At 46.4% G+C, this 9,987-nt stretch overlaps 1 protein-coding gene across 11 annotated transcripts in view; it reads left to right on the top strand.

Moving 5' to 3' along the window:
* The first annotated feature begins 416 nt into the window (after window positions 1–416).
* TANC1 (tetratricopeptide repeat, ankyrin repeat and coiled-coil containing 1) overlaps window positions 417–9,987 on the top strand; it is a 246,155-nt gene continuing 236,584 nt past the window's right edge. For 10 of the 11 annotated variants that reach the window (XM_036318714.1, XM_036318716.1, XM_036318715.1 and 7 more), the window contains exon 1: window positions 428–594. The gene's annotated coding sequence lies outside the window, so the exon portion shown is untranslated. Of the gene's footprint in view, window positions 595–9,987 lie in introns of all 11 variants that reach the window. The other variant, XM_036318717.1, reaches the window with a different exon arrangement.

Raw genomic sequence — 9,987 nt, 5'->3', positions numbered from 1 at the left:
AAAACTTCAGCTTGGCTAATTGCTCCCATATGTCCTCCTCGGTTGTTTTCAAAAAGCAGCAAGGAGGGGAGGCCATGTCACTTCACTGATTTTAGAGAGATGGGGGAAAATAAACAAAACAAGACTATCGCTCATTTTCACCCAGTCCCAGAGGGGCCCAGGCTCAGCCCTTAGGGACCGGCCCCCTGGGGAAAGCTAGGGACCCGGCCCGGAGAAGTGGGCGGGGAGCGCTGCGCCCGCGTCCGGCAGAAAGTTCTCGCGCCGCGTCCCGGCGGGTCCTGGGAGCCGCCGCAGCGCCGGGCGGGGAGGGGCGGGGAGGCGCGGCCGGGCGGGCGGGCGGGCGGGCGCGCGAGAGGAAGGTGCCTTCGGGAACACGCGCGGGGGCGGGGACTCGGGCTGCCAATGAGGCCCCGGAGTGGGCCGTGCGAGGCGGGGGGACGGGCCGGAGCGCAGCCTTCGCAGTGGCAGCTGCGGGAGCAGCGGTAGCCTCGGAAGCCGGAGGAGAGGCAGCCGCCGAGCGCCGAGCCGACCGCGCCCCGAGGCCCGGCCCTGGGGGTGGGGAATCGCGCCGAAGGCTGGAAACTTTCCCGGCAGGTAACTCCCGCCGCCCGGCCGCCGCCGCGGGCCTCCGGGCGCCCCGGGCTGGGCCACATGCCGCGGTGCCGAGGAGGGAGAGGGTCCCGGGAGGGAGAGAGGGTGATGGGGAGAGTGGAAAGGCATGTGGGAAAGTTTCTGGAGCCTGCCCGCCCCCCCTTCCCTGGGCACACCGGGAGCTTTCCGGGGATAGGCACGGACATGTTGTGCACCCCCGGCCTCGGCGCTGGCGGCTCTGGAGAGTCTGCGCCTCCCCTTCGCCATCCCCTCCGCGCCGGACACAAGTGCCTCCGGCGGAGCTGGGGTTCGGGGGGCTCCGGAAACGCGAGGCGGCACGCTCGGCTTTCGGGACCACCCCTGCTCCTCGACCCCTTTCTCGCCTCCTCTGTAGCCCTCGGGCTGGGCAAAGGCCTGGGCTGCGCCTGGTACCTGGGGCGGAGGCGGCGGCGGGGAGGCGCGCCGGGCACCGCGGGGTCCAGGGTGCCCCCAGAGTGTAGGGGAGCGCGGGTCGCGAAGTTGCCGGGCGAACTTAAACCGGAGGGGAGGGTCGTAACGCCCCAGACTGGGCTGAAAGTCTATTGCTCAGCTTCCAAGAACACAGCGAATAGCATATCCACGGTGTTGGGGGGGTGGGGGGGGAGTAGCTAGGTAGGATTAAACATTGAGGAGCTGAGAAGGACGAGAATTATGTCAAGATTGTGAATACCCATGTTCTTTGGAGAGTGGCAAGTGGTCACTTTGGGGGTACCTATGTCAGGGCGCACCTTCTTCCTGAAGGACTTTGGGGTGCAGGCACACCATGCTGGGGGTGTGCGGAGCTGCCCGCTTTGGCGCGGCGGCTTTCCGGAACGGCGGGCTGGGAAGGAAGCCCTAGCATTGTGTGTTGTGTTTGCGGATTGAGCGTCTGTAACATGTACCGGACTCATTGTACAAGGCTCCGGGGGGAAATGCGGCGGTGCCCAGGTAGGAATGCGGCGCCGCGGCCAGGGGGCCTGAAGTTGCGGGGTTCAGGCACAGTCTTCCCCTCCAGCTCACTCCTGGCAGCCCAGCTCCCCGTGCCGCAGCGATGGGAGTCTTTTCGGTGAGAGGCAGGAAGGTTAGGAGGGCACCTTCATCTTGAACTTGACCCGAGTCGCAAGAGCTGTCTGGGCGGATTACAAGGTAAAGAGAAGCCGAATCTTCCCGTGGGATGGGCCTCGAGCTCGGTCGCAGAACGGAAGTGCCTGGTTCAGAACCCTCGAGGTCGGGGCTCAGGACTGCTGGGGTCGCTGACTCTGGAAATACCAGCCCACCAGGCTGCAGAAGTTACTCATGTGTTTGCAGGAAGGATACAGAAAGTTGGTGTTTCTCTGTAGAGGAAATGAAGCGAGTCTGCATCTCTGCTTTCACCAGATCGACTGCTCTCTCTCTTTCCTTCCTGGGTCGTCTTTATTCCTGCCAGGCTGGCACTCCCGTGATTTGGCACGGGGAGGGGGTAGGGGGGAGTGTAGCAGAAGAAAGAAGTTGTGAAGCCTCTCTGGCCAGCTTGGAGGCATTTCAGATCTGCTACTAGGAAAATTCCTGGATTTTAACAGCTGCTTCTTGATTGCTGGGAATGAAAGAATTTATGAGCCACCGAGACATGCTCATTATAGTAGTCGTCTGAATGTTTTACTCATCTAAGCAGCTTAAGGCTCTCACAGGGACCTCCGCTAGAGCCAGCCAGTTTCTGCAAAGTTTGTGTCAGTCAGAACACACGGTAAATATATCCCGGCGGTATGAAGATGAAAAGTGTGCGGGAGAAAAGGAAATATGGTATCTGACATCCTTCAGGACTTCCTCCTAGGGTTGTTCCTGTTACCTGCCAAGTGAACTCCGTCCAGGCTTCCGGACTGTTGGGATTTGACAATAAGGGATGGGAAATAGTGTCATTGATGTTAGTGGAGTCAGGAAGGTCCAGAAATAAGTTTAAGGTCACTTTCTATGGCCCTGCCTTTCAGTTGAGTTGCCACAAACTTAACTTTTGCAGGGACTTGGAAACGATGGTTTTCCTGCTGTTTTGGTTTAACCGCCAGAATGTCCAAATTATCATAATTTATGTCCACCGTGGAACTAAAACATTAACTGATTCATAGTCAGCCTTTTTCTGCTTCCCATAACAGCTTGTAGAAAAAAAAGAACATTTTGCCTCTTAACCACACAAAATTTCTTTGTTGCCATACTGGGTTTTTGATACTGGGTTATTGAGGGCACAATTTTAAAAACAATGGAATTGTCTCCATTAAATTTTCCACTTTTAGGCAACATCCCCTTCTAAGTTGCTGATTAATTCTTGATCTCCCAGGGAACATTAAAACCAGTATCCCTGGGCTGATAGCACTGTAATCCATATTATAATGATGCCTGCCAGTGTAGCTGGAGGTTAATGTTATGTTGATATTTCCATTTGATGTTTCTAACCCAATTGTAAAGGTTTTGTCTGGGTTGGATTGAAAATAGGCTGTGAATCTCATAGCCTGAGAACTGGCTTTATTTTTATCTTTCTGATGAAAAGTTTAGTTTAACTTTTAAGTTATAGGAGTAAAGTTTACAAAAGCAAAAAGCAGAGGATTTATACAGATAAATAGATGCTTCCAGGCTTATGATAGGTTATATACTGATAAATCTATCATAAGCTGAAAATATCAAAAGTCTAAAATGTATTTAATACTCCTAACCTACTGAACCATGAGTATCATAGCTTAGCCTGGCCTGCCTTAAACACACTCAGAACACTTACGTTGGCCCACAATTGGGTAAAATCATCTAACATAAAGCCTATTATATAATAAAGTGCTGAATAACTCATGTTATTTATTTTGTGTATCACTTTCACACTGTCCTAAAGTAAAAAAAAAAAAAAGGTGAACCATCATAAGGTGGGGATTGTGTGTGTGTGTGTGTACGTGTGTGTGTGTCTGTGTACACGTATACTATATTGGGGGGGGGGGTACCTTTAGTCCTCAGGTAGTTTTGTCTTGAGCTGTCTAAATTTGTATTTTAGTGGTATAAAACTAGACCTTCCCCCCAACACCCACCAGTTTACAAAAGTGTTTTCTGTACAAGACTTTTTTTAAAAAATCCTCACCTGATGATATGTCTTTATTGGTTTTAGAGAGAGAGGAAGGGGAGAGAGAGAGAGAGAGAAGGGAACATCAATATGAGAAACACTGATGGATTGTCTCCCATATGACTCTGACTGGGGGATCGAACCCAAAACCTGGGTATGTGCCCTGACCAAGGCTGTATAAGTAAGATTTAAACTTTTCTGGGCTGGAAGTTCAATGACCTTTCAGCATAAAGTTCTGTGACTCTCCAAGAGTTTGAGAAATGCAGGCATTCTGGAATTAGTGCTGTAATATTAGAACATTGCTTTTGGGTTTATCAAGGGATTAATTTACATGTTTTATCCCTGAACCCTGTTAAGTAAACTGAGATGGGCAAGTTAGATCAGTTTGTTCAATCCTCCTATATAATAAAAGGCTAATTTGCAAATCAACCCAATGGCAGAACGACCGGTCGCTATGACATGCACTGACCACCAGGGGGCAGACGCTCAATGCAGGAGCTGCCCCATGGTGGTCAGTGCGCTCCCACAGGAGGAGCGCCACTCAGCCAGAAGCTAGGCTCACGGCTGGCAAGCGCCAGTGGCAGTGGTTGGAGCCTCTTCCGCCTCCGCAGCAGTGCTAAGGACCCCCTGGGGGATGTCCACCTGTCTCCCAGGGAGGTCTTGGACTGCAAGAGGGTGCAGGCCGGGCTGAGGGGACCCCCCCCACACCCCACAGTGCACGAATGTCATGCTGGGGCCTCTAGTATTATTTATAGGTGGTGAAATTAAACTTGAACCTTGGTCTTCTGATTCTCCCCTTTTCCTCTCCCATACCTCTCTTTATTCATGGAGTCACCTGTGAATTGGCTAAAAACTGACAAACAGACTAAAGTTAATCTGTGGCAGTTTCTCACAGTATTTTATTTATGGGTTATTCTGGTTTCAGAACCCCAGGGTTAACATCTATGCTTTGATGTCAGAGATTAAAAACAGTTCCTTAATAATGGTAATAAAACTTTCTCCCTTAAGAGAGTTCAGAAATTCACATGCCTCAAACTAATCATTTGTTTATTCTCAACTTCTTTTTTATTAAGTAGGCTTCAGGGTATAGTGTGATTTATTATCTGGACTAGTAACCCAGACAGCATTCTTAAGGAAATCACTTCTCAAATTTGTACGTCTTTTTAAAAATAAGAAATGAATATGTCATTTGCCTTTTATCTCGGTATCTCTCAGCTTAATTTACAAAGCCTGGATGAATGTCCCTTTAAAAAAATTTTTAAAATTTTTTTTATTGATTTCAGAGAAAGAGGAAAAGGAAGAGAGAAACATCAATGATGAGAGAGAATCATTGATTGGCTGCCTCCTGCACGCCCCCCACTGGGGATCGAGCTCACAACTCAGGCATATGTCCTTGACTGGAATTGAACCCGGGACCCTTACCTCGCAGGCCAATCCTCTATCCACTGAGCCAAACGTGCTAGGTCTGAATGTCCCTTTTTTGGTGTCATCCTTCTTGGGCTCTTTTACTGATGTCTGGGTAAATCTAGTTGTGCAGTCCTTCTGTTCTAAATAAATTCTTCCCTTACAATGCTATTGATTTAATGGTAAAGAAGTAGAAGGTTGCAGGTGACCCATTTCACTGTGACTCCAAATGTTTGTCCTGTCTACTTAAGAGCACTGAGTGCAACTTGACACTCACCTGAAAGCTGGTACAGATTTTCTTTAAAAGGTTCCAAAATAAAATTATGCGCTGAACTATAGGCTCTTTTATGTCTGAGCAGACCATCCATCTTCAGCTTTTTAAACTTACTCTAAGAAGAATATCTCTTCAAGATATTAAGCATTGGTGTTTCAACCACAAAAAAGAGGATGTATCCATCAGTACCGACTGACTGACTGTAAAGGCTGCCATTTATTTCCTTGTGTGTGAGGAAAGAGAGTACATATTATGAAGCAGGATTTGCTAATGAAGTTGGGAGACATTGTAACCTGTGTACTGGAAGGGGTGAGAGCAGCAAAGCCAAAGATAGGCTTCTGGTTGTTATTATCAGGAGAATGGATTTTGAATGACGGGAGGACTATTGATAAAGGTTATCGAGGAAACATTATGTTAGGGAGAATGACAGAGATTCTGGTTGGTTTGTCTAGGTCACTGCTGAGGGTTGCCCTTCTGGGGTAGATACTGTATTTAAGGGCTCCTGCAGGAGTGTGTGATCAAGGAGAATATCCTGGATGAAGAGTCCATAGGCAAGAATGTCAAAGACAAGAAAAGTCTTGCAGGGAGATGGCAAGTCCCTGGATTTTAGCACAGATTTTGCCACTACTATGGGGGAATTTTAGTAAAAGTCTTCCAGCCACAGTTATATGTACTAGTAGATGTGAACCCAAGATATTCAGCCATATAGCCCAGAGCCACAGTGACTCACCGCCGCCCCTGTCCCGCCCCAGCATACCTAGGGTTACTTGTCCATCATGAACAGTCCATTATTATCTCTGAGAGTCGGGGTGTGGTGGGGCAGTCTCTAAGAAACATTTGGCTATGACCTTTCCATGCATATATAATCTTGCAAAAACAGGATCCTATATTTTGTGTGCTTCTGAAGAAATGTGAAAAAAATTCAATATACAAGGGTTCAAATAATGATTTGCATAGTTTAGACACAAGTATATAACTGTGTCTTGTGTAATGTGCTTTCCCCCCTGTCATATCAGTGCATTCTTCTTTAGCACTGTTTTAATGGCTAGTGTAGTAAATCTATTACATACCACAATTTATATAACCAGTCCTTTAAAAAAATGTTTTTATTGATTTTAGTGAGAGGGATAGAAACACCAATGATGAGAGAGAATCATTGGTCGACTGCCTCCTGCACACCCCCTACTGGGGATTGAGCCAACAACCCAAGCATGTGACCTGACCTGGAATTGGACTGTGGTTCATGGGTCGGCGCTCTGAGCCACACTGGCCAGGCTTAACCAGTCCTTTCTTGACATTTAGGTATGTTAGAAAGAAATATCTCTTAGGCTATCAGAACCCTTTGGCTCAGATGTGATTCACTCATTAAATCTCAGGGCCTAACGCAGTGCCCAGCACATAGAGGTACCTGGCTGTTGGTGGCTTCATAACCTCACAGCATCAAGAAACTGTTTTCTCTTAGTTTCAATTTGGGAAAACCCTGAAGAGAACCTGATTGGCCTGATGCCAGCCAAAGGAGAGTTATGGTTGGCTGTTCCCATTCGACCCACAAGATGGGACTGTGGGGAGGCAAAGTGTCCCACAAAGGAGGGGGCTATTGTTAATGGAAGAGGGAGGGAGCTGGGTAAACAAAAAGAGCTAGCTGTCCTAATTCAGGATATGTTTCCAAAAGTGGTATTGCTGGTCATAACAACATACCAATATGCCAAAGGGTGCTCCTGTGATGTATACCCTATGGCAGTGGTTCTCAACCTTCCTAATGCCGCGACCCTTTAATACAGTTCCTCATGTTGTGGTGACCCCCAATTTCATTGTTACAAATTGAACATAATTAAAGCATAGTGATTAATCACAAAAACAATATGGAATTATATATGTGTTTTCCGATGGTCTTAGGCGACCCCTGTGAAAAAGCTGTTCCGATCCCCAAAGGGGTCGCGACCCACAGGTTGAGAACCGCTGCCCTATGGTCTTGAGAGTAGTAGACTTTTCCACATTCTGTGGGGGTTTAAATTGATGCATACACTGAGTGGCCAGATTATTATGACCACTTGACCTTTGTAGGCAAATTAGCTATCATTTCGTGCTTCTCTATTTATAATGGTCTGGCCCTCTAGCAACTTCAGCACGAAATGATAGCTAATTTGCCTACAAACATCAGGTGGTCATAATAATCTGGCCACTCAGTGTATATTGGAACTTGTGCATTGAATTACTGCAAAAAAAACTTGGGGGTTCATCATTATTCTCATGTAACCCATTATATGCCTCTCTCTCTGCCATGTTTTATTCTGAATCACTTGGGATTAGTAACATCAATTATTAATGTTTTTTGAGTGCTTGCTGACTCTGAACTGAATTTAAAAACAAACATCTGAGGAAATTAAATGTTATAGTGTTTTTTCCTTCCCCCATTGTCCTACATACATAGAGTGCTATGGCAGGGTGGTTTGTTGCCCATACCACAGTGTTCCTTCTTGTGGCTTAAACCATCAGCCATTTATTTGTGTGAGATCAGAAATTGGAGCGGGGCTCAGCTGGATGGTTCTTCTACCTGTGCTTAGGCTCACTCATGCACTGGTGGTTACATGATTCATTGCAGGGGCCATTGCTGTAATAATTTACCACACTCCTTGACAACATAACCCTGCTTTCGATTAGTTTTCCATTGGCCATGACTTCAGGGTAAATTGTGTGTGTCTCTTGCCCCAGGCAGTGTATCTTGATTAATCCAAGTCAACTTGAGTAATATCATACCTGTTGCCAGTGACTGGTTAATGAATAGGGATGTGGCACCCATTAGGTCCTACCATATTGGGAACCTAAGGTTGTCAGCAAAACAAGAGGTTGTCATTCTGACGCTCACAGAGTACAAAGATGGAAGGTGCCTAAGACCAGTGACTTTTTTAGCTGCCGAATTAACCAACTCTAGAACCACTGTGACTTAGAACTTCTTTTGTGAGAAAAAATGTATTTTTTGAGATAGCAACCTCCAAAGAGGAGTGTGCTAGGTAATTCAGTAGAGGAGAAAAGGTTAAAGTCTTATCTAGAAAAAATAATTAAGTTTTTCAAATATTTAATATGTGGTTAACACCAGTTGGTATATATGAAAGTCTCCTGTCACTTAGGTGATCTGAGGTCACCCGAGGGAAGAGTGGGCATTGTACAACCTGGTGAAACTGATGATGGTACCCTCATTCTTATTCTTGGCCTCTGGTGAATGCTATCCATGTAATTCTATCTGTATAATGGATTTATGGATTATATTACCTAGTATTACACCAAACGGGCAAGTGGCTTAAGAGTCTTGCAAAGAAAGTGTAATGATATTGATGTAAGTATACAGGAACAAGAAAATGTCTAATTAGGAGATTAGGAAATGGCTTAAGTTAAATTTACTATGCAGTTGGCCCAAAATTATGTATGGATTTGTATTAATAAATAAAAAAAACACATAAGACTACCATTTGAGTCATTCTCGTCCTTTAAAAAGTGTTTATGTTTTATGTGCATACTGCATTAGTATATACATGTAATTCATAACTATAGTGTTTTAATTATGTATAAATTACAGAATATACACCTTAAAACATATTGGGGGTACATGTTTAATTTTTTTACTGTTAGGGCTGAATGATCAAAAAATTTGAGACCACAGTTGACATGTCTGATAACCACTCATTTTTTGTTGCTTGCAGCCGCAAGTAGCAGAGCTGATATAAGGACAAGCAAGAACTGTGGCTGTTCCCCTTACAGTCGTAGCTTCCAACGCTCTCTGTGATCTGGGTCATAGCCTTCTTCTCCAGACCCCTTTGTCCTCTCTATGTCTCTGCAGATGCACTGAGCTCCTGCCCATTCTATGCCTGTCTCATACTGGGTCTCGTACTGGGTCAATTTTGCCGTTGAGGAGGCTGTTCTCTCCCCCACCAATGAAATTTTCATTGTCCTTCAAGGCCTTGCTCAAATAAACTTTGCTTTCTCGTTAACATTTTTCTGTGATTTCCCCCTTGTGCATTTAAATGGTTCTTGCTATTTAAACCCCCTAATGCATTGCTGGTACATTCTTTATGGTATTTTTCCTGTTTTGCCTTTTATTATTAAGTTGTTCCCCTGTTTGCTTTGCCTATGGGTTGTAGGCTTCTTGATGGTAGGGGCCTGCCTTGCCTGAGTCATATTTTTTTAATTGCTTGTTTTCCCTTCTCAGAGAAATGGAGGCAGACAGGAAACCCACAGTTGTTAATTACACACAGCTCATGCCAGTTACTGTGGGGAGGTGCTCTGGCCTCCAGCCCTCAACAACCTTAGGAGGTGGAGTGCTTCATGTAGATATGAGGGCAGGGAGTGCACGTGGCCAAGACAGGAGGATTCAGGAAGCAAACCTGGGTCATGTTTTGTCTGCCTTCATACCTGTTGCCTGTAGTGACACCTTGTCCTTCTTTCACCTTGGATCACTGACATGGGTGAAAGTGGGAAATGCCCTGGGATGATGGTGCAAGAACCTCACTGGGCAATCTAGGCAGATGCAGGGAGTTCAAAGCAGATTTCTCTCCTTGTGAAGTGACCGGAAAGTTCTGGCGGATGAGATGTATGAAGACCTAAATGCCTGTGGACGGCCGTCTGCAAGGAC

The sequence above is a fragment of the Myotis myotis genome, unplaced genomic scaffold (genome assembly GCF_014108235.1).
Source record: "Myotis myotis isolate mMyoMyo1 unplaced genomic scaffold, mMyoMyo1.p scaffold_m19_p_8, whole genome shotgun sequence".
NCBI classification, from domain to species: Eukaryota; Metazoa; Chordata; class Mammalia; order Chiroptera; family Vespertilionidae; genus Myotis; species Myotis myotis.
The sequence above is the reverse complement of the archived record's forward strand: the minus strand, read 5'-3'. Positions and strand labels throughout refer to the sequence as shown.